At 35.2% G+C, this 26,705-nt stretch overlaps 1 protein-coding gene across 1 annotated transcript in view; it reads right to left on the bottom strand.

Moving 5' to 3' along the window:
- LOC143024084 (uncharacterized) overlaps positions 1–26,705 on the bottom strand; it is a 444,302-nt gene that overhangs the window by 90,433 nt on the left and 327,164 nt on the right. The window lies entirely within an intron of this gene.

A 26,705-nucleotide genomic window follows, 5' to 3' on the forward strand; every position in this document is an offset into this window, starting at 1 on the left:
CAGTGTCGCAAGACACAGCACATCCACAGCAAGGCCGCTTCATTAAATCGGTGACCCCCCTCTCCATCCCCTCATGCAGAAAAGGAGAAGACAGGTAGAAATCCCTTTGGGCTGCATCAAATTTTTCTCACACATACTACCTCACCCCCCATCCCCCCACCCATTCCACCTCATGCATCACAACATCATCCATATACAACCATTTTCCATTCACCCCTGTCTTCCATCTTCTCCTGTCCTTCCTCAAAAGACATTTCCCTCTTCCCCAAAGCCCCTTTCATCCCATCCATCCATCTCATCCTAGGTTGCCCTCTCATGTTCACTCCCTCCACATCTGCCTTCCATACCTCTTTTACTAGTCTTTCTTCACTCATTCTTTCCATGTGTCCAAACCATCCCAATACTCTTTCATCCACCCAATCTCCCAACTCCCTTACCACCCCTGTTCTCCTCACCTTCTCATTTCTCACTTTATCCAGCCTAGTAACCCCCATCATACTTCTCAGACACCTCATCTCCAACACATTCAAACTCCTTCTCTCTTCCTCTCTTATGTTCCATGTTTCTGCCCCATATAGTGGTGTTGGCACAATCACTCCTTCATACAATCTCCTCTTAGCATCCATTCCCAAATGTCTATTCCTCATTACACTTTTTAATCCACCAAGGCATTTACTCACTTCTCTCAATCTACATTCTACCTCCACCTCCACTCCACCCTTTCCTGCCACATTCACACCCAAGTATCTAAAACTATCCACTTCCTCCAGTTGCTCTCCCTTAATGCTCACTTCCAGTCTGCTGCCACTTTCACCCTTTGTACATCTCATCACCTTACTTTTACCCACATTTATCTTCAACTTTCTTCTTTCACACTCTCCCAAACTCTGTCGCCAACTTCAATCCCTCCTCTGATCCTGCTACAAGCGCAGTGTCATCCGCAAACAACAGCTGGCTCACCTCCCACTTTTCTCCATTTCTTTAAACATCTCCAATCCTTGACCCACTACCCTTGCATTTACCTCTCATACCACCCCATCCATGTATAAGTTGAACAGCCAGTGCGACATAACACATCCCTGACGAAGTCCCACCTATACCTTGAACCACTCACTCTCTCAATTCCTAATCCTGACACATGCTCTACTACTTTTGTAAAAACTCATGACAGCTCCTAGAATTTTCCTCCTATCCCATATATCTGCAAAACCTCCCACAGTGCCTTCCTGTCTACCCTGTCATAAGCCTTTTCCAGATCCATAAAAGCCCAGAAAACATCCTTACCTTTTCTTTTTTTGCTTCTTCCAAATTCCATTATACTACATTTCTTAATATTGTATTCCATCTCCCACTTCCTACTTCATTCCCATACTTTATTGAGATCACTCTGAAGCAACTCACAATCTTTTACAGTGTTCACTTTTTTTAACAATTTTGCATCGTCCACAAAGAAGCTCATATAACTTTCAATTCCTTTATCCATATCATTAACCACTTCACTCCGGGACTTAAATCTCGCGGGCAGCAGCCAATGCCAGCCGTACGACGTGTCGTAATAATACTCGCATCATAAAATATAGTCACCGCTTATATCGATCGTTCTCTCTTTCACCCGCAAATTTTGAAAACCACAGAGAATGGGATTCAGGGCACATTTGGGAGAATGTAAAAACACAGGGGCGACTACAATAAATATAATCAAGACGCCGATATGGCAGCATCGTGAATCCACTTGCTCCTCATGACGCCTACGTGTGCGGCACCGTATAGAAGGGGTTAATATATTTAGCAAACATTATTGGGGACAGAACTGTTCCTTGTGGAACTCCACTAATCACTTCATCACAATTAGAGTGTTTGTCTCTTATCACTACTCTCATTTTTCTTTCATGCAGGAAGTCTTCCATCCACTTCAGCAGTTTGCCCTGTATTCCTCCTGCAGTTTCTAATTTCTTTAGCAATTTCTTACGTGGCACCTTACCAAAAGCTATTTTCAGGTCTAAAAATGTACAATCAGCCCATCCATCTCTTTCTTGTATTACATCTATTAGCCTTGAATAGAAATACATTAAGTTTGTGACACATGATCGTCCTTGTCTAAATCCAAATTGCCTTGGATTTAGTACGTTTTTTCCAAATGCTTTACCCATGTTATTTTGATAATTCTTTCAAAAATGTTAGTTATTGTACTTGTAAGAGAGATCAGTCTATAGTTAGTAGGGTCTTCCTTGTTTCCCCCATTATATACTGGTACTATATTTGCTCCTTTCCAATCTGCTGGAACTTTTCCTTCTTTCAATAAACTGCTTATTAGACCATGTATTTTGTCTGTTAGTTCATTCCGGCATTCTCTCAAAATCCAGTTTACCATTTCATCTGGTCCATGCAATTTTCGAGATTAATCAAGTGATTCATTATTTTTTTCCTTGTTACTTCTCTTTCATAGGGGGGACTTTCTCTCCTCCCACTCGACATCTTCAAGTTGTTGTTGTTGTTGTTGTCGTTCCCTAGACTGTCTGTCCGAGCAGTCCCGTTGTATATTCAAGTTGTATATTCTCCCTCATAAACACAGATTCAAAATGCTTGTTCATAATTTCTGCTATTTCTATTTCCTCTGTATTCGACTCCTCCTTGTCGTAGTTTCTCTAATTCTTGTTTGTTTTTCAGTTTGTTGTTTACAAATCTGTAAAATAGTTTTGGTTGGTCTTTACATTTTTTATGACATCTTTTTCGTATTTTCTCTTTTCTTTTCTGCACATTTGTACATATTGATTTCTATAACTAGTATATATTTTCCATTTTTCAGGTCAGTAGGTCGCCTCTCTCTCTTTTTTGCTCCAGAGTTGGCAACTCCAATTTAGCCAGTCTCTCCTCATATGACAAGTTTGAAAGTGTTGGAGCCCTTTTTGTGGCTGCTCTCTGGATTGTTTCTATTTTCTTTATATTTTTTTTGGTACTGGGTGACCACAATGTTATCTAAGAACAGGAAAATAAAAAAAATATCTTTTAGAGAAATATTACAAAAGCAGATGGAGGAAAACACAAAAGAAACAGTTATGAAAGTAATTAAAGAAAAGGAAAATTGGGTGAGAGATACAGTTGACAAAGTGCATTGTGGTCCATGGTATCCAGGAAAAACATGATATGTATAGATACCAGAGAGAAAAGGAGGAGAAGGAAATAGCTAAGGAAATTTTGAAAGAAATACAGGATGAAGGGCAAAATTTTGATAAAGAAATTGATGAAATCCACAGGATAGGCAAATATTCAAAAGAAAAACAACATAGACCTCTGAAAATAAAAGTAAGAACTCAAATGATAGCTGAGGAGGTATTATCAAAAGTGGTTAAAATGGCAAACAGTGAGAAATTCAAACATATATGGATATAAAAGGAAATGAGTGATGAGGTAAAAGAGAAAGACAAAGGTCTCTGAATTGAAGCTAATGACAGAAATGAGAAAAGAACAGAGATGGAAAAAAATGAGTTTTTTTTGGAGAGTGCTGAATTTGAGACGGAAAAAATAGTACATCAGAAAAATGGAAACTTAAACAAAAAAAGAAAAGAAAGTGGCATATACAAATATCAATGGCATGATCTATGGAATTAATTAACTAAATGACTATCTAGAAATAGAAAAACCTGATATTATGGGAATTGTAGACAAAACTGAAAGGACCTCCATGAACAAGTATAGTGGGATAAGGTCTATACAATCACTGGGTGAAAAATAGAATAGACAAGCAGGGAGGAGGTGTCATGATATTGACCAAAAAGGGTCTAAATGTGACAAAGATTAATGAAGGCCAAGGCAATGTAGAATTAATTATGACAAAAATTGTAAACAAACAGATGAAAAGCAGAAAATTTGTAGCATTGTATGTACCACCAAAAACCCATGCGTGGTCAGATAGCGAACATTCTAAATTACTGGAAGACACAATGAATGTGCTAAACGAGTTACTGAAAGAGGGTGGAAACATAGTAATCATGGGCAATTTTAATGCAAAGGATATAATCTGGGAAGAAATTATAGTAAAAGGGGGAGAAGAACTTTGGAGCAACATTCTATTAGATATGACCACCAAATACACCCTAACACAATGGGTTAAGGAAAATACTAGATATAGAAACAATGAGGAACCATCGAAACTAGACTTAATATTAACTTCTGAACCAGACACTGTGAACAAAATGGAGTATAAAGCACCAATTGGAAAGAGTGACCACATACTAATAGAGATTGAATTAAAAGAATAGAACAATGTAAGTAGGAATGATAAACATAGAGAAGGAAGATTAATGTACAACAAAACAGATTTTGTAAAACTAAGAAAAAAATTCCAAAACACAAACTGGGATAAATTATCTAATGAGGAAACAAAGATGGAAGACAAATGGAACATATTCAAAGAAAAATACAAGGAAGGAATTGACAAATATGTACCAAAAAAGAAACAAAAAGAAATTTATATAAAGTGTTGGTATAACAAAAGGTGTAGTGAGGCTAGAGACAGAAGAGACAAAGCCTGGAAAAAATGGAAAAAAAGACAAAAAACATCCAAATGGCAAACATATAAAAAACTTAGGAATGAATATGTGAATATACACAGGAAAGAAAAAAGAAATTATGAAAAAGATATTATAGACAAATGTAAGGATCAACCTAAACTTTTTTACAGATATATAAATGAAAAACTAAAGGATAAACATGAAATAGTGAAACTGTGTGAAGGAGATAAAGAATATATAGATGACACAGAAATGACAGAAGTTATGATCAGACATTTCAGGTCTGTTTTTACAATTGAGAACTCACAATTTTGGGAAGATGAACAAGAAAGATCACCCAAAATGAAAGGAATAAAGGTAACACAAAAAGAAATAAGAGACCAAATAAAAAACCTAGATGTCAGGAAATCATGTGGACCGGATGGAATTCCGAATTGGATACTGAAAGAGTGTATAGACAAACTGACAGACAAATCATACAAGATAATAGACTTCTCACTCAAAGAAGGAAAGATACCACAAGATTGGAAAGATGCCAACATAGTTTCAATATATAAAGGAGGAAATAGGGAAGATCCTACTAACTTCACACTGGTATCCCTTACAAGCACAGTAGCAAAAATATGCGAAAAAGTCATCAGAAACAAATGGACCAAACACTTGGAAGAAAATAAAATAGTATACCCTAAATAATTTGGCTTTAGAAGTGGAAGATCGTGTACCACAAACTTAATTTGCTTTTACTCAAGATTAATTGAGATAATACAAGAAAGAGATGGCTGGGCAGATTGCGCCTTCCTGGATCTGCAAAAGGCTTGGACTTACAGAAGGCATTTGACAAAGTACCACAAAAAATTAATAAGAAAAATTGAAATAAAAGGAGGAATACAAGGTAAGCTGCTGGAATGGATAAAGGAATTCTTAACTGGGAGAAAAATGAGAGTGGTACTTAGAGATAAAAATTCGAACTGGGAAGATGTGAAGAGTGGTGTCCTGCAAGACTCTGTATTGGCTCCTTTAATGTTTGCTATATATATAAATGATATGGATGAGGGAGTAAATTGTTACATGAACTTCTTTGTTGATGATGCCAAATTACTCAAGAAAGTAAGAACAGAAGAAGATTGCAGATCGCTACAAGAAGACCTAGACAAAATATGAGAATGGAGTCAGAGATGTGAGATGAACTTCAGCATTAAGAAATGTAGCATAATGGAATTTGGAAAAAGCAAAAATAGAGTATCAGGTCAATATAAAATAGGAAACAAGGAAGTCAAAAAAGTCAATTCAGAAAGGGACCTGGGAGTAATCATCTCAAGTGACTTGACACCTGATAAATATGTCAATAAATCATTTGGAGAGACTTTTAAGTTATTAAGATCAATGAAAGTGGCCTTTGACTGCATGGATGAGGAGATGGTTATAAAAATAGTGGTTACACTGATAAGACCTAAACTAGAACATGCTGCCACACTGTGGGCACCTAGCACAAAAAAAAAAGAACATAAGAAAATTAGAAAAAATCTAAAGAGCAGCAACAAAAATGGCACCTACACTGTCAAATCCGACATACAAACATAGATTGGAGAAATTACATCTATCAACACTGGAACAGAGAAGAGAAAGTGGTAATTTGCAGACCATTTACAGAATTATGAAAGGGATGGAAATTCTCAATAGAGACGACCTATTAAAGTGGGACAGAAGAAACAAGAGGACACAAAAAGAAGCTAAAGAAGGATAGTTACAGAAGAAAACTGAAAAAGAATAACTTCCCACATAGAGTGATTGATGTCTGGAACAAACTAAATGGAGAAACAGTGAGTGCCAAAACTATACACGATTTTAAGAATAAACTGGATGTGGAGAGATATGAAAACGGGTCACTACAAGCATAGCTTTTGTCCCGTAAAATACAACTAGGTAAATATATTCTATGAACAACTTTGCTGGCGTATACAGTCTGCATTTGTAACAACTGATATCAACACTACTGATAAGATTGTGGTGTTTCACTAATATTCTTACTACGTAACATTTTCTGAATTTCATTACCTGAATTTTATAATACACTCTTTCATAGTCATAAAAATATGCATGAAAAATTAATTTCAAAGAGAATCTTAAGTTACTATAAGCCGGTATTTCTCCATCAAATAAAATATTACCCTCCTTGGTAAAGATTCAGCTTGACCAAAATCTTCACTCCACACTTCCTCAAAAACAAAAGGGATTCTTACATAGTGTATGAAGAGGGCAAAATATTGCAGTGAGAACCAACAAAAACACCCTAATAATCAAAATACCAATATCCTAAAACAAAAATAAAGCAGGTTTTTTTTCCCATCCATCCATTCACAAAAGTATAAATCTAACCACCATGCAAGGTCCTTACAACCACTATACAGGGAAAAATCCATGTCAAACCTCATTTCTATTTCATGGATATTATATCCATTCATTCATAGTTACATCTTTGAAAGAAAGTAAATGTAAAACTAATCCATCAAGTGGTAAAGAGAAAACCTTGCATTATAAACCTGTGCTTCTGACCAACATGGCAGCTAAATTGTGTGAGAGAATTCTGAAAGACAGGTGAATTTAAGATCTAGAGGAGTTGGAGTTTTGGACAGACAACCAATGTGGATTCAAAAATAGAAGATCAAATATTTCATATTTATTAAGTTTTTGCTTGGATAGTAAATGTACTACAAGTGAGAGATTGATGGGTGGACTGTGCATACCTAGATCAAGAGAAAGCCATACAAACAACTAAAGTCAAGTTGCTTATTGTGCAGCAAGGTGCCAGGACCATAAATTAAGAAAAGAGTAAATTGTCTACTGCACTGTGTTCACCTGTAGATACCATATCTCAATTAATAATTATCCACTGCATTTGTTACCTGGCAGCAGGCACCTGAACTTCAGCCTGGATGACTCACCACTTTTTGAAGACTGGTTTGTGAATTACTTTATAACTCAAGTGTGTGAGCATTTGTCAGAAAAATTAATTGCTTTTAAAGTTTTACTTCTGTTGGATAATGCACCTGGACATTCACGTCCCAATGTGAAAGTTGTTTATTTGCTGCCTAACACAACATCAATTCTTCAACCTATGGACCAAGGTTCATTTGCAACATTCAAAGGAAACTATTTGAGAATCACTTTCGCCCAAGCAATGGCTGCTACAGATGTCGACCCAGAACTAAGCCTACGTCAATTTTGGAAACAATACAATTTTCTTATGAGCATCAAGAATTTATCTACTGCATGGGAAGCTATCACTGAAAAAGGTATGAATGGAATTTGGAAAAAGTGTCTCAAACATTATGTACATGATTTTGCTGGATCTGACAGTGAAGAAGAACTCAGTGAGATACATGAAAAAATATTGAAATTGTCAAAAGAACTTTCACTGGAATGTGAATTAGAGGATGTGGAAGAATTATTAGATCAAGAATCCAGTAAACTAACAAATGAAGAACTCATCGAATTGGAAGATGAAGGAGTGGCTGAAGAGGAGAGAAAACAGGCAGAGGAAGAAGAAGAGTTGCCAGTAAGGAAATTCACCACTAAAGGATTATCAGAGAGTTTCGTTACAATGAATAAATTCCTTAAACACTTGGAAGAAATGGACCCAAGTTTGAATACTTTACAAGGATTGAAAGGATGATAAATGGTGCAGTGTGTCCATATCGTGAAATTTATGAGAAAAAAAAAGAAGCAATTAATCCAAATGAAGCTATATTCATGAAATGCACAACTCCACCAGTCACTCCTACTGTTGCCCCTGCCACGTTACCAACTGTTACCCCACCCCCTACAACACTGACCATTACCCCTCCTTCCACCACACCAACAGCTGACCTGGATAATCCACAGCCCAGCACTAGCTATCCGAGCAGTGACTAAGTTTTGTTTGTCTTTATTTCAAACTGTCTTTTTGTATTTCCACAAATGTTTTCTACTTTTTCAACATCTTCTGTACATAATTGTATTTTTCAGTATTACTGTATTATTTTCATATGTTTTCAGTATCAAACCAATTGTAACTTTAATATTCTGTGTTCGATTTAAGCCTAACTTAACAATATGAAACGGTATGATATTTACAGAAATGTGTTGTAGAGACACGAGTTCAGAGTACTAAATATGATATATATATATATATATATTATATATATATATATACACATACATACATATATATAAAATGTATATATAAGAAAATGTGGGTAAATTATGACTTTAAGAGTCTACTATTCCTATGGGAATTTAAAATGTGTCTGATATACAACCAAATCGAGGTACAACTGGTCGGTCGGAACCAATTGCAGTCGTAAGTCAACGATTACCTAAATATATATAATATATAATATATATATATATATATATATATATATATATATATATATATATATATATATATATATATATATATATATATATATATATATATATAAGAATGGCTTGGGATTTGATAGAAAAACAATGACATTAAAATTTCAATTTCATCAACATGGTGAATGCGACATTGCCAGGAGAAAATAGGAACTCTACTGTTATTGTCTTTTCCTCAAATCCCAAGCCATTCCTAACACCATACAGTTCTGTTAAGGATATATATATATATATATATATATATATATATATATATATATATATATATGTATATATATATTATATATATATGTCATATATATATGTATATATATCTACATATATATGTATATATATATATATGTATATATATATATATGTATATATATATATATATATATATATATTATGTATATATATATATATATATATATATATATATATATATATATATATATATTCCATAAATAGATAACATACAGAATAACAGTGAGACAGATCACCATGTGTGGGTCATTGCTAGATGTGTCAACAAGTGTTTCCCCAGACCATGCCAAAGGACTCATGTTAGATCACAATAGCATTGGTAACCTTCCTCTTGTGTCCATTTATTTCAGTATTTCAACTCATTTTTACTGGGATGTTTTAATCTCATGGCTCCCAACCGACTGTTAAGGCTTCTCAGATAACAAATAAACTTCATTCATCACAATTCATCATCATCTATCATCATTCATCATCATCACTTATCATTGTTCATCATTTGCTGGCTTATGACTGAGGACAATAATGATACAGTAAAATGCACTATCAGGATGCTATACTAAACATACTATACTGAGGATATTGTCATACTGTACAGTGTTTGGACTCATCAATGCTTCACTAATCGAATCATAAGTTTACTATTTTTTTTTTCAATCATCATTATCTATACTTTTATATCTTTATTTTAAGCATACTATGTAGAGGAATTTTTTTTTAATAATTAAAAGTACATTTATTTAACATATCTTGACTAGGGAGACTTGTGCTAGGCTATAAATAGTTACCAGTACATAACTGTATTGGTATAAATGCTTTTATTATCGCTGTTTCAAGAACATAACTCCCATTGATAACAAGGGAGTACTGTATGTCAATTCTGTCATAGTTTAAGTGAAAACAATACATCCTTAAAAAGGTGATGAGGATTGTGAAAAATGTGCATGCATAATGTAAGTGAAAAAGTGATGGTGCAATAATTTAGTACTAAAATGCTCTGCTGAAGAAATATTACACATTTACAAGTAAACTTCCTCAATGGGATCAATGATGGGTGTCTGCCTGTAGTGGTTCTGCAAGATGGATGTTGGAGAGAATCATCTCCTCACTGCCAATCTTGAAAACCTATCAACACCACCTCTGGAGGTACTGCCACAAGGGGTTGGTACAGTATTTCTGAACAAGACCCAAGATCTCTGTATATTTGAACTACTTTTGCCCACCTTTGCACATAAGGAGAGTTGACAAGTGGCAACTGTTCTCCTTCTGCAATTTGCCAGTAATACATACAAAGACCCAATGGTAAGGTCTTCACACAAAAAGAAAGCTATAAAAAGGATCAAAAGACTACACAGAACAACAACTAGAATGATTCCCAATCTTGCAGATAAACCATACATGGAGAAACTAGAATCATCTATCATTATCAAAAAAATTAAAGAGATAGAAGACTTGATTGTGGTGTTCAGATCTTTAAAGGGGATGAACAAAACTGATCGATAATTTCTTGTTCAAGAACAGGGCATCACAAGGTCATGGAAACAAGTTGAATAAGACCACATGTCTGATTGATGTGAGAAAATAGTTTTCTATACAGATGAATTACCTCTTGGAATAACCTAGAAAATGAGGTATGCTACAGACATATACCAAAAAGAGGGTGGCCAAATCCAAGACTACACCCATAAAAAAAAAAAATCCTTATGGTCATCTCTGCCCAATCCCATTGCTCAAGTTGGAAGCAATGCAACAAGACAGCACTACCTGAACTGCAAAACCAGATAACCAAAGCTGGTTAACCCCACCACTTCATTACAGAGTAGACATGAAATTTCCTCAGGCTACACAATTTCCTCATCCATTTACAACCACTTTCCATTTACATCTATTCTGGTTCTCTTTCTTTCTCTACAGGCATTCCTCTTGTATCCAATGCCGACTTTACCTTGTCCATCCACGTTATCAATTTTCTACATTCTTTCTGCTACTGTTTCTTAATTAATTCTTTATATGCTCAAAGCATCTCAACATTCTTTGATCAAACTTATCTACCAGCTCTCTTTCCATCCCTGATCTTCACTTTGCCTCATTTCTCACATTATCCTTATAACCAACACCATATTTCTTAAACAGTTCATCTTAAAGATGTTTAGGCTCTTCCTGCCTTCCTCAAATTCTAAGCCTCTATTCCATACAGTGCTATAGGCACAATCCTCCCTTGTAGTCTCACCTTTACATTTATCCCCACATACCTACTTCTCACAACACTTTTTATTCCCCTTACATATTTGCTTCCCTAATTTATCTCCATCCCTACTCTCCATTGCCTGCTTCATGTGACCCCTTTTACTTACAGCTTTCTACTTCCTCTGACCTCTTATCCTTTAAACTCACTTCCAACACACCACCACCCTCAATATTTGTACATCTCATCACCTTACTTTAGTCCACATTTATTTTCAGCTTCCTCATTTCACATACCCTCCCAAACTCTGTCACTAACTGCTTGAATCTATCCTGACTCAGCTATATGCACAATTTCATCCACAAACATTAAGAAGTGTAGCATAATGGTGTTTGGAAAAAGCAAAAATAGAATATCAGGACAATATAAAATTGGAACTAAAAAGGTAAAGAAAGTGGGATCCGAAAAAGATTTGGGTGTAATTATCTCAAACGACTTGTCCTATGACAAACAGATAAACAAAATTCTCGGAGAATTATATAACTTGCTAAGATCAATAAAAGTGGATTTTACATATTTGGATGAAGAAATGATTAAAAAATTATTAGTCACACTGATAAGGCCTAGACTAGAATATGCAACAACACTGTGGTCCCCCAGTACCAAAAAGAATATAAAGAAAATAGAAAGAATCCAGAGAGCAGCCACAAAAATGGCCCCTGCACTTGCAAATTTATCATATTAAGAGAGACTGGCTAAACTGGAGTTACTGACTCTGGAGCAAAGAAGAGAGAAAGGCGACCTACTGACCATCTACAGAATCATAAAGGGCACAGAAATACTCAATAGAGAGGACTTGTTAATTGGGATAAGAGAAACACAAGAGGACATGGAAAGTAAATAAAAAAACATAGTTATAGATGAGATCTGAAGAAAAACAGTTTTCCACATAGAGTGGTGGACACTTGGAACAAACTGGACTAAAAAATAGTGTGCGCAAAAACCATTCATGAATTTAAGAGCAAACTAGACACTGCAAGATACAAAGGCGGGACACCACGAGTGTCGCTCCCCTCTTGTTTCTCCATTGTCCCATTTCAATAAGTCACTCTTATCTAAGATTTCCATTCCCTTCATAATTCTATAGATAGTGAGTCTCCTCTTTGCCTTCCTTGCTCCAAAGTTGGTAAATCTAATTTGGACAGCCTTTGTTCATATGTCATTTTGGAAAGAGTTGGTGCCAGTTTTGTTGTTGCTCTTTGTATTCTTTCTAACTTCTTTATATTCTTTTTGGTACTGGGTGTCCAGTGTTGCTGCGTACTCGAGTTTTGGTCTTATTAGTGTAGTTAAGATTCTTTTTATCCTTTCTTTGTCCAAATAGGCAAATGCCACTTTTATTAACCTCAATAAATTATAGGTTTCTCCAACTATTTTATTAATATGCTTATCCAGTGTCATGTCTTTGCTGATCATCACTCCAAGGTCTTTTCCAAGTTTACTTTTTTTACCTCTTTTTCACCAATTTTATAATCTCTTGATATTCTGTTTTTACTTTTTCCAAATTCCATTATACTACATTTCTTGATATTAAATTTCACTTCCCACTTCTGAGTCCATTTCCAGATCTTGTCCAAGTTTTGTTGTAATGAGTTACAATCCTCCTCCATTTTTACTTTCTTTAGTATTTTTGCATCTTCTGCAAAGAAATTCATATAACACTCTACTCCTTCGTCCATGTCATTTATGTATATAGCAAACATGATTGGGGCCAGTGCTGATCCCTGCGGGACACCACTTATCATGTCTTCCCAATTTGAGAATTTGTCTCTAATAACTACTCTAATTTTTCTCCCAGTCAGGAAGTCTTTCATCCATTCCAATAATTTTCCTCTGATGCCACCTATTGATTCTATCTTCCTTATTAGTTTATTGTGTGGTACCTTATCAAATGCCTTTTGTAGGTCCAGAAATGCACAGTCTGCCCAACCATCTCTCTCTTGTATTATGTCTATTAATCTTGAGTAGAAGCAGATCAAGTTTGTTGTATTTACCTAGTTGTATTTACCTAGTTGTAATATACGGGAAGGGAGCTATGCTCGTGGTGACCTGTCTTTGGTGACAGTCTTTGCTCATATGTTAGTTCGGCGAGAGTCTGTGCTAGTTTGGTTGTCGCTCTTTGTATTCTTTCTAGTTTCTTAACCTCTTCACTCCGGGGCACATCGCACGTCTGGCAGCATTAGCTGCCCGACGTGCAATGTTGCGTCATAATAATCGCATTATAAAAAATAAAGTCAGTGGTCAATCGTTCGTTCTCGTTCCCCTGTGAATTTTGATAACCATAGAAAATATGATGAAGCCAGTTTAGAGAGAATGGAGGTTATGTAGGTACTACTACAATAAATATAATCAAGATGCCGATGTCGGCATCATCACGTACCCACTTGCTCCTCATGCTGCCTACGTAGGCGTCACCGTATGGAAGTGGTTAATATTCTTTTTGGTACTGGGTGTCCAAAGTGATGCCGCATACTCAAGTTTTGGTCTTATTAGTGTAGTTAGTATTTATTTTATCATTTCTTCATCCAAATAAGCAAATGCCACTTTGATTGACCTCAATGAATTGTAGGTTTCTCCAAATATTTTATTTATATGCTTATCTGGTTTCATGTCCTTTCCAATCATCACTCCAAGATATTTTTCTGAGTTTGCTTTTTTTTTTTTTCTTTTTACTTTTTCTTCCCAATTCTGTAATCTTTTGATATTCTGTTTTTACTCTTTCCAAATTCCATTATACTGCATTTCTTTATATTAAATTTTACTTCCCACTTTTGAGTCCAATTCCAGATCGTGTCCAGATCTTGTTGCAATGAGTTGCAGTCCTCTTCCGTTTTTACCTTTAGTAATTTTGCATCATCTGCAAAGAAATTCATATAGCACTCCACACCTTCATTCATGTCATTAATGTATACGGCGAACATGATTGGGGCCAGTACATAATCTTCCTTGTCTGAATCCAAATCTATTTGGATTCAGTATAGTTTTTTCTTCCAAATGCTTAACCCATCTATTTTTGACGACCTTTTCGCAAATTTTTGCTACTATGCTTATCAGGAAGACCGGTCTATGACTTGATGGGTTTTCCTTGTTTCCTCCCTTATAAAATGGTACAATGCTTGTCTTCTTCCAATCCTGTGGCACTTTTCCTTCTTTAAGTGGGAATTTAATTATATTGTACATTTTGTCTGTTAATTCTTCCATGCATTCTTTCAGTATCCAATTTGCAATTCCATCTGGAGCATGTGATTTTCTGACTTCAAGGGTTTTGATTTGGTCGCTGATTTCCTTTAGTGTTACAATTATTTCTTTCATTGAGGGGAATATCTCTCTATTTCCTCACATTTAGGTGAGTTTTCTATTGTGAATACTGATTTGAAATGGTTGTTCATAATTTCAGCCATTTCTAGTTCTTCTGTATATTCATGTTTACCTTGGCGCAGCTTTTCTATTTCTTGTTTAATCTTCAGTTTGCCATTTACATACCTGTAAAATAGTTTGGGTTCTTCCTTGCATTTTTCTATTAATTTTTCATAGTTTCTCTTTTCATCTCTGTGTATTTTTACATACTCATTTCTTAGTTTGATGTACATTTGCCATTTGCTTGTTTTCTTGTATTTTTCATTTCTTCCAAGCTTTGTCTCTTTTATCCTTAGCCTCACTACACCTTTTGTTATACCAGCTTTTTATGTATGTTCTTTCCATTTTTTGTGGTACATATTTATTTACTCCCTCATTGTAAATTTCTTTTAGTATATTCCATTTCTCTTCCATCCCTGTTTCTTCATTTAGGAATTTTTCCCAGTTCGTGTTGCAAAAGAGTTTCTCAAATTTTTTGTTGTTGTACATTAGTCTTCCTATTCTATATTTATCATTTCTGTGTTGATCCATTTGCCCTTTCAACTCAAATTCTATTAGTACATGGTCACTCTTTACTATTGGAGTTTTGTAATCAATTTTATATAAAAAATTCAGGCTCTGTTGTAAGTATTAAGTCCAGCCTTGATGGTTCTTCACAACCTCTGTATCTGGTATTTTCCTTTATCCACTGAGTCATTGTGTATTCCTCTCCACCCTTCACTCTCATTTCCTCCCAACATATTTCTTTTGAATTAAAGTCACCCACAATTACTGTATTTCCTCTGTCCTTCAGTATATTAGTTAATTTGTATTTTGTATCTTTTAATATTTTGGAATGATCACTTTCTGTCCAGTACTTTGTTTTGGGGGGCACATACACCACTACAAATTTTCTACTCTTCATATGTTTGCTTTCAACTTGTATCGAAATTGATTCTCCATTATTTTTTCCTTCAGTTATTTTTGTTACATTTAAATCTTTATTAGTCAAAATCAATACTCTGCCACCCTGTTTATCCTTTCTGTTCTTTGTCCAGTTGTATAAACCTTGTCCCACAGTGTTGGGTGGTGGAGTACACTTTAACTTAGTTTCCACTATTCCCATTATGTCTGGTTTTTCTAAGGCCAGGTAATCATTATTAATCCATTCCTGAAGTTATTCCATCTATATTGGTATAAGCTATTTTTAATTTCCTTTCTCATCTTTTTCTGTCTTCTTTGTTTCCTTTTTCCTTATATACCATTTCCTCAGCCTAAGGTCCACTCTCCAAAAAAAAAATATATATATATATTTTTTCAGTTTCAGTTCCCTTTTCGTTTTTTCATTTGCTTCTTTTCTAAGTTCTTTTTCTTCCTCACTCATTAATTTTTTTATCCATATATTTTTGTAATGTTCCCTACTGCTAATTTTGTTGTTGTGGATAGTACTTCCTCTGCAATTGTTTGAGATCTAAGCTTTACTTTCAGTGGCCTGTATTGTTTTTCTTTAGAGTATCTGCCTATCCTATAGGTCTCCTTGATTTCCCTATCCAAGCCTTGTCCTTCCGCTTGTCTTTCAGAATTTCCTTAGTGATCTCTTTCTCCTCCTTTTCCCTCTTATATCTAGGTACATCATGCTTCTCTTTAATGCCATATATTACAATGCATCTTTTTTTATCTGTGTCCCTAACTAAGTTGCCTTTCTCTTTAATTACTTGGATCACCGTTTCCTTGGTATTTTCCTTGACCTGTTGCTCCATTATTTCTTTAAGGGATACTTTTTGACATTCCTGTTCAACTTTCCACTGTTTCTTTATTTCCTGTAAGTCATTTTCTTTGATTTTTTCTTCCACCTTTTCAGTCACTTCTTGCATTTGATCTTTTATCTCCTTTTTTAATGCCTCATTCCTATTTATGTCTTCACTTTTTAACCTTTCATTTTCTGCCTTTAATTTATCTAATTCCTTTTTTAAGTCATCTATCTCCCTATTATTCTCCTCATTGGCTTTCCTTAGCATAGATACTTCTTTGTACATTGTTTTGTACTCACTTTTGAGTTCTATTAAATCATCCAAAATGTCATTAATATCTCTATTTCTCATCATATTTCTATACTGGGTTCTCTATCCATTCCCAATCCTCTATGCATAATATTTCCTTCCCATTCAAACCCCCCCCCAAAAAAAAACTCTTTCAAACCTTTGGTATTCCCTTGGTGTCTGAGAAAGATACGTCTTCTTTTGAACGACACCAAGTGGAGTTTCAATTCTACTTTCCTCTAACCATCTCTTCGCTGATTATTTGCCTCTCGGAGTTTCTTCGCTTCTTTCCATTTTTTTTTTAGAAAGAACAATGAAAAATAATAATAGAAAATAAATAAATAAAAAATAAAATGGAGATACAAAGACATTTACATTTTGGGTCCCAATGAGCTTTTGCTTTCACTACACCGTATCTATGCAAACAACCAGGTCTGCTTTCAAATCGTTCGTTCGTGAATTGCTAGCTAGCGGTTCAGAACATTCGTTCTGGCACGTCCTGCTTTGACCGTGTCTGCTTCGTGTATATGCTCACTCTATGTGGGGACCATACCACTGATGCATATTCCAGTGTTCATCCCTACATCCATATTTTTCAAAACTCTTTTAATTCCTTCCAGACATTTATTTGTTTCCCTTGCTCTATAATTTACATCTACCTTTACTCCTCCATTCCCTGCTACATGTGACCCCCAAATATCTAAATCTAAATCTCTCTACTTCCTCCAGCTTCATGCCCTTTTAACTCACCAACTCATCATCCCCATCGGCACTTGATCTCTGACCCCAAATACCTAAAGCTCTCTATTTCCTCTAGCTTCTTGCCCTTTAATCTCACCTCCAACCCACCACCACCATCACCCATTGTACATCTTGTTACCTTATTTTGGCCTACATTTACTTTCAGCTTCGTCCTCTTATATACCCTCCCAAACTCTGCCACTCAATGCTTCATCCATCCTTTGACTCAGCTACAAGCTCACTGTCATCCACAAGCAACTAGCTCACTTCCCACTTCCCTCTACTCTCGCTCAATAACTCCAAAATTCTGCCAAGCACCCTTAAGAACATTAGAATGAAGAGACTGCAAGAGACCATAAGGCCTACACTAGGCAGTTCCATGTCCATTACCACCTGTCATCCCGATCCATAAAGATGTCTACCCATTTCTTAAAACAACCAATAGTTTCAGCACTCACTACATGGTTGCTAAGTCTATTCCACTCATTGACCACTTTGTTAGTAAACCAGTTCTTGCCTATTTCTTTCTTAAATCTAAATCTGTCCAATTTAAATCCATTACTACCAGTCATGACCTGTTGTCTTAATATGATGACCTTGTTTGTAATACCTTTGTTAAAGCCTTTGATCCACTTGAACACCTCTATTATAACACCTCCAATTCAGCATCTTTCCAGAGACTGTAAGTTAAGGTGTCTAAGCTTCTCCTCGTATGGTAAATTTCTGAGCCCATGTATCACTTTTGTCAGTCTCCTCAGTAATGATTCTAGTGAATTAATGTCCATTTTATAGGACAGAGACCAAAAATGTACCCCATAGTCAAGGATAGAGTTTGATAATTACCTTTGCACCCTTGCATTTACTTCCCTCTTCACACCATCAACATACACATTGAACATCCATGGTGCAGCCCCATCTTCACTTCAAACTGTTCACACTCGAATACATTGACGGAAGAGATCCTTTGATTAGGAACAGGAGGGACTTCAGAGGCCATAAGATCAATTTAAGAAAGACAACATGTCTAAAGGATGCGAAGAAATAGTTTTCCATACAGGTGCATAAATACTTGGAATAGCTTGAAAGATGACATAGCTCAAGCTGGAATTATATGAATTGAAAACTAAATATGATAATTGGAAAATAGGATGTAGACCAGGTTGAAATTATGCATATATTTGAAACTATATAAGATAAATTAGGGAGTAGGAGATGGGACTCCATGAACATTGCTCTTTTCCTGTATATTACAATTAGGTAAATACTCTCTCCATCCCCTATCCTCACACAAGCTCTACCAATGTAAAAACCTTTTACACCCTAAATACACTTCCCCCTATCCCATACATCTGCAACACATCCTGTAACACCTATGTTAGCTTGATCAAATACATTATTCAAATCCATGAAAGCCCAAAAGACATATTTACACTTTGCCAAAAAAAAATTGCATATCTTACCACAAAATTTGACCTATACACACTTTCTTTCCAAAACCCAAACTGTTCTTCCTAATTACTCCCTCTGTTCCCCTCCTAATCCTTTCAATTAACACTTTCCCACACCCTTTACCAATTACACTTCACTGATTACTCTAAAACTACTACATTCTACACGTTCCGGACATCGTAGAGTGCTGAGGTGCTGCGCTGTTGTTAGCGAAACCTAGTGGCTTTAGAATAAACATCAAAGGAAACCTGTGTTGCTTTTGCACGGGCTGACTATGCCGGTAAAAGTATTTCTCCTTTTCTAGTTTGCACTATGTGTATATTTCTATTCTGGCAATAATGGATAAAGGAAATGAGAATGAAGAAAGAACAACAAAAAGAGAATTGGAGGTAAGTGTAGTTGAGAGCCCGAGAGGCGTGATACCAACGTTTTTGTACAGTGGATACCCCAAGAAATATTCCAAGGCAGGAAGGTAATATTTTTTCGGGATTTCAAAGAAATTCAAGTGAAATGGGAAGAAGTCTTGATATAGAAAGAGAAACCAGATATAGTAGTGTATTAAGAAATCGGGAAGTAAGCGAATTGATGGAAGAAATAATAGACTTAAAAATAGATTACCGAGCTTTGCATAAAGAACTGATCTCACTTAGAAAAAGCATCGAACAAACCATAAGAGAATTGAACGAACTAAAAAGTGAAATAGATAGTCTAAAGAAAGAAAATGAACAATTGAAAAGTGAGAACAAAAGCAAAAATGAACAGTTGAAGGTTGTGACCGGAAAAGTGGCAGAATCTATTAAAGAAACGGATCTCATTGAAATAAAAAATCAATGGAAGAAAGAACAGGAAAACCAAGAGATATCTTTTAGAGAAATATTAAAAGAACAAATGGAAGAAAACACAAAGGATACAGTTATTAAAGTAATAAAAGAAAAGCAAAACCTGGTCAGAGACACAGTTGATGGCATAAAAGAAAGACATGATATGTATAGATACCAAAAAGAAAAGGAGGAAAGGGAACTAGTCAAAGAAATTTTCAAAGAAATTCAGGATGATGATCTTGACCTCGTTAAAGAAATAGATGAAATCCACAGGATAGGCAAATACGCAAAAGATAAACATCACAGACCTTTAAAAATAAAATTAAGAACACAAATGATGGCAGAAGAAGTACTAACACAAGCGGTCAGACTGGCAAACAGCGAGAAGTTAAAAAATATAAGGATACAAAAGGAAATGAATGACGAGGAAAAGGAGAAAGACAAAGCGCTTAGAATTGAAGCAAATGATAGAAATGAAAAGAGAACAGAAGCGGAAAAAAACGAGTTTTTTTTTAGAGTACTGGACTTGAGACTGAAAAAATGGTATAAAAAAATGGAAACCTAAACCAAAAAAGTAAAGAAAATACGAAATTAAAAGTGGCATATACAAACATTGACGGTATGATCTCTGGACTAAATGAACTAAATGACTATTTAGAAACTGAAAAACCTGACATCATGGGCATAGTAGAGACAAAATTGAAAGGACCAATATTAACATAGTGGGACATGGTCTATATAACCAATGGGTGAAAAGCAGAACTGAAAAGAAAGGAGGTATCATGATACTAACCAAAAAAGGATTAAATGTGACCAAGGTTATTGAAGGAAAGGGAAATACAGAAATAATTATGATTAAAATTGACTATAAAAAGATAAAAAGCAGAAAATTTATAGTAGTGTATGTACCACCAAAAACCCATGCATGGTCAGATAGTGATCATTCCAATTTATTGGAAGAAACAATGGAGGTGCTTAACAAGTTGCTGAAAGAAGGTGGAAACTTAGTAATTTTGGGCAATTTTAACGCAAAAGAAATAATTTGGGAAGAAATGACAGTCAAAGGAGGCGAGGAACTTTGGAGCAACACCCTACTGGATATATATTGAGCATACACTAACACAATGGGTTAAGGAAAACACTAGATATAGAAATAATGAACCATCAAAACTAGACCTAATATTAACATCTGAACTGAAAATTGTAAACAAAATAGAGTATAAAACACCTATTGGAAAAAGTGACCATATACTAATAGACTTTGAATTAAAAGATTAGTATAATATAGACAGAAATGATAAACATAGAGAAGGTAGATTTATGTACAACAAAACAGACTTTGAAAAACTAAGGCAATTTTTCCAAACGCAAATTGGGATAGGTTCACAAAAGAGGAAACAAATATGGAAGACAAGTGGAACATATTTAAAGAGAATTACAAAGAGGGAGTTAACAAATATGTACCAATAAAGAAGCATAGAGATATATATAAAATGTTGGTTTAACAAAAGATGCAGTGAGGCTAAAGCTAGGAGAGATAAAGCCTGGAAAATTTGGAAGATAGAAAAACATCTAAATGGCAAACATATAAAGTACTTAGAAACGAATATGTAAATATATGCAGGAAAGAAAAAAAAGAATATGAAAGGGATATTATAGACAAATGTAAGGATCAACCAAAACTCGTTTACAGATATGTAAATGACAAAATAAAGAACATAATAAAACTACGTGAAGGTGATAAGGAATACACAGATGTTACAGAGATGGCAGATGTTATGATCAGACATTTCGAGTCTGTTTTTACAATTGAGAACTCTCAACCCTGGGAAGATGACCAGTTAGAAAGTTCACCCATGATGAAGGAAATAACAATAACTAAGAAGGCTTTTGACAAGGTACCACACAAAAAATTAATAAACAAAATTGAAAAAATAGGAGGAATTCAAGGCAGACTGTTGGAATGGATGAAGGACTTTCTAAATGGAAGAAAGATGAGAGTGGTACTTAGAGATGAAAACTCGAAATGGGAAGAAGTAAAAAGTAGCTTCCCTCAGGGCTCTGTTTTGGCTCCCTTAATGTTTGCCATATACATAAATGATATGGACAAAGGAGTGAATTGTTACATGAATTTCTTTGATGATGATGCTAAATTGCTCAAGAGAGTGAAAACAGAAGAAGATTTCAGATCGTTACAAGATGACCTACATAAAGTATGGGAATGGAGTAAGAAACACAAAATGAATTTCAACATCAAGAAATGTAGCATAATGGAGTTCAGAGAAGGCAAAAATAGAGTTTCAGGAAAATATATGATTGGAGATAAAGAAATAAAGAAAGTTAACTCAGAGAGGGACCTAGGAATAATCATCTCAAGTGACTTGACACCTGACAAACATGTAAACAAGATATTTGGAGAGACTTACAATTTGTTAATATCAATGAAGATGGCATTCGACTACATGGATGAAGAGATGGTTAAGAAATTGTTACATTGGTAAGATCGAAACCAGAATATGCTATATCAATGTGGGCACCTAGCACAAAGAAAAACACCAAAATATAGAAAGAATCCAAAGAGCGGTGACTAAGATGGCACCTACACTATCAAATTTGACATACGAACAAAGATTGGAGAAATTACAACTGACAATGTTAGAGCAGAGAAGAGAGATAGGTGATTTGTTGACTATTTTCAGAATTATGAAAGGAATGGAAGTTCTTGATAGAGATGATCTATTAAAATGGGACAAAAGAGAAACAAGAGGACATGTACAGAAACTAAAGAAAGACAGCTACAGAAGAGATCTGAAAAAGAACAGTTTCCCACACAGAGTGATTGACGTCTGGAACAAATTGAACAGTGAAACAGTTAATGCCAGAACTATACACGAATTCATATGCAAACTGGATGTGGAGAGATACAAAAACGGGTCAAAATGAGCATAGCTCTAGTCCCGTAAAATACAACTAGGTAAATTCATATTTGTCATCTTGTCCTGTGTAGTAGAAATATACATACATTCCTCCATTCCACTAGACCACTTCCTTCCTTTAGGCATTCATTAAACTACCTCACTAGCCAATAACTACTACTACCTTCATTTGACACTCCATGTGACAACTATCTAACCCAGCTGTGTTACCAGTTTTCATCTTCAATGTTCTTAGTTCCTTTTCTTTTCCAATAACCCTATAATTTTTCCCTCTTATAACAGTAATTTTTCCAGCATCTACCACTGCCACAATTAAAGCCTCCCTATCCTCCTGTACATTCAACAAATCCACAAGATACTCCATCTATCTTCCAATTACTACCTTTATTTCCATTAACATCTGTTCATCTGCCTGCACCCTTTAACTTCACTCTATCCGGCTTGCCCCCTTTTCACTTCCTTCTAAACTTTTTATTCTTCTCAAAATTCTTTGCCAAACACCTACCTTATCTTAAATCTACTCTCCTCTTGGTCTCCATCACCATATATTTTGCTTCCACCCTCTTTAGTCTGTTCCTTTCATATGCTTCCTCATTTCTTCTTTGCAACCCTTGTTTGTATGCTCACTTCTTTTCTGTCGCTGCCACCCTTACCTCTTCATCCCACCATTTGCTGCCACTTTTGTTCCCTCCCATCCTACTCATTCCATATATCATTTTTGCATACTTTAGCACTTCACCCTTGAAACAACCATTCTTCCTCTACTCCTGTTTTTCCTTATCATTAACTATGTCCCATAGTTTTATCTTTTTCCTTCTTATCTAATTTGCTTACCTGTAACACTTCTTTGTCTCCCTCCTTTTTCTTCACCCTCCACTTGACTTCCACTTTCAATTGCCCTTCTATCAGATAATACATTTACACCTCAAACTCTTCCTATCCTCCTTCTGAACACCACTACATCAGCCATTGATGTCCTCTTCACTGCCCTACTCACTACCCTGGGTCATGCATACTTACGTCTGTCTCTCTTCTTAAACACTGTGTTTACTACCATCTTTTTCCTCTCAGAATACATCTCTAACATCTCTCCACTATAGTTCTTTCTTAATATCCCATACCTCCCTACTAATCCATCTATTAGTTAATTTACTAGGCTAACTAACCCTAACTAATAGCGAACTAGCTATTTCCTTAAACCAGTATGTCTACATTTCTTAAAACTCTCTACATACTCATTTAAATAAAATCTAATTGAATTTAATTCAATCTTCACTTTTCTTGCTATCAAGGCCCATTCCAATTTCACTTTTACTCACATTACCCTTCACTCGACCACTCACCTAACACATTTTCCAGCAATGCCATTCCTTCTCTCCCTCATCTCCTTGCCATTTCTGACACCCTATCCATCATGCTCCCAAACTTCACCTCATCCTTCCATTGCAGCTTCATTTAACTGAACACCAACACATCTTTTTTTGACAAATGTAATAACATAAGACTGAGGGAGACTGCAAGAGACCATAAAGCCTATACTAGGCAGTTCCATGTCCCTTAGCACCTGTCACCCCTATCCATTTAGCTATCTAATTTTCTTTCAAAACAACCAATTGTTTTAGTGCACACTACATTTGTTACTAAATCTTTCCACTTTCACAAACATACAACGGTAATCTCTTCACTTTTACTTTCATCTGTACTACATTCATACACATTTAAAGACCCAATTAACAGGGTTCTGGTTGAAGTTCTCTTCCCAAACCCTCTTTTGCCTTGAGTTTTCTTCGGAGAAAAATACAGAGTAGGGAATCCCTAGTCTCACTCCATCCCATTTGGTTGCCTTCTATGACAAGTATGGGAATATGGTGGTAGTATTTCTTTATGAATGGAGGTTTTATTCAACACACGAGTGATGTGTGGCTCAGGTCTGTATGGGTGCCCCAAAAGTCCCTAAGTATGGGGTCAATATCGAAATACACAGTAAAAAAAACTTTTATTGACCTCAGCAGCCATCCCCCTATCCCATACATTTGCAAACACATCCTGCAATGCCTTCCTGTCAACCCTACCATATGCATTCCCCAAATAAATAAGAACCAAAATTATATCCTTACTTTTTACATATTATACCTGAGTACAAAATTTTTACCTATGCACTCTTCCTCTCCTGAACCCACACTGCTCTTTTCCAAATACTCCCTCTGTTCTCCTCCTAATATTTACAATTAACACCCTGCCATGCACCTTGCCAGCTAAATTTAAAACTGATCCCTATCAAGCTACTATATTCATATTTATCCCCCTTTTTTGTATAGAGGAATTATATATACTACTCCAGTGTACTTGAATACTTCCCTCCTTTAGGTACACATTGAATAATCTCACTAGCCATGCCACTGTAACTACTCACTTTATTAAACACCCCATGTAACAACCATCTATTCCAGGTGCCTTACCAGCTTTCAATTACCAGGTATGATAATTACCTGGAAAACAAGACAGGAATCTATGAGTGAAGTATCCTCCATGTATATAATTGGGTTAATGTAATTAGATTAATTCACTGTGAGAATCATAAGTTCAATAGAACAATTCAAATACATGAACAAATAAAAATAAAAAGACTTGTTTAAAATATGTCAAGAAATTTTGTTCTATACAGCTCATTAGTTGATATAATAAAAGCTAAGACCATGAGCAAATCCAAAACTAGGTATGATGGTTGGAGAAGAGACAGGACCTCAAAAGAGTAGCTCTTTTTCTGAATATTAGAATAAGATAAATACAATACAGACAACAGTTTATAGTTTCTTCCAAAGAGATCCATGGGAAAGCCCAAGGACTATTGTTAGCTAATGGGGTGTTGCAGGCTTCCAATCAGTGAAACTCAAGGCAACAATTATTAAAAACCTTCTTCAAAGTTATATATATATATATATATATATATATATATATATATATATATATATATATATATATATAAAAAGGAAAGTACACTGTAACTATCTGAAGTTCATTTTGATGAGGTTCAAAGGCTTATCATAGGGACGCCAAGAAAATTTTACCTATCAAACATCTGTGACACAATTGTGTTTAATTTGTGAGCTAAAGTCCCTTTTATAGGAACTATTCAGCATCAAGAAAACCTGTGACAGCCATTGAGTGGACCTAAACTCAAGATCAGAAATTCAGTCTTGTAATGAATATCAGTTAACACAAATGGACCTACAATAGGAGTAAGGAAAGGTGGAGACTTTGTGCCTGAGAGGCTGGCATCTTTTCTCAGAGAGAATTGTCATACAAAGGCATCTCCTGTTCCTGTCCAATTTAAAAAGCTTTAGAGTAGTTACATATTAATTTCTACATGACATTTGACAATTCATTTGATGATAGTAAATGCTGAGATAGTAAATGCTGACCATAGTCCATCAGTGGGTCACTTCAAAGTATCACATTGGGGAAAAGTAGCTCATAATCCACCAGCAGGACCTTTCTGTTTACACTGTGATAAGGAAATTAAAAAAGTAGACAAGCCATCAGGCTACTATAAGTTCTGCAGCCAACTTCTAATTTGTCCTATTTGTCCTAATATGGAGATTTTCTTTTTAAACTTCTGGCAACACTGCAACACTGGGTTGAAGTTATGAAGCAAAACAGAAACATAAAATGACAAAAAATAAATAAATGTGTACCTACAAAATGAAGTGAAAAATATCTGTAAAATCACATGTTTCCTTTATTTCTCTTCCTTTTTACTATGTACATAATTACAATATATTTCAATCAAATGAGGTGTCCTGTTTATATCCTTTATATTGTATATGCTTTTGAATTAAGTTCTTTAAAGTGACTGGGTCTTTATGGGCCTTATACTGTATTTAATAGTGAAAAAGATACTTAAAAAATTAAGTTTATATTTTAACAAAAGGATATATCTAACAAGCTTGATCCCATGGTGACCAATCTTTTATAAAGAGAGTTCC

This window comes from Oratosquilla oratoria, chromosome 3, assembly GCF_046742065.1.
Source record: "Oratosquilla oratoria isolate Oo_2021 chromosome 3, ASM4674206v1, whole genome shotgun sequence".
Classification (NCBI taxonomy): Eukaryota; Metazoa; Arthropoda; class Malacostraca; order Stomatopoda; family Squillidae; genus Oratosquilla; species Oratosquilla oratoria.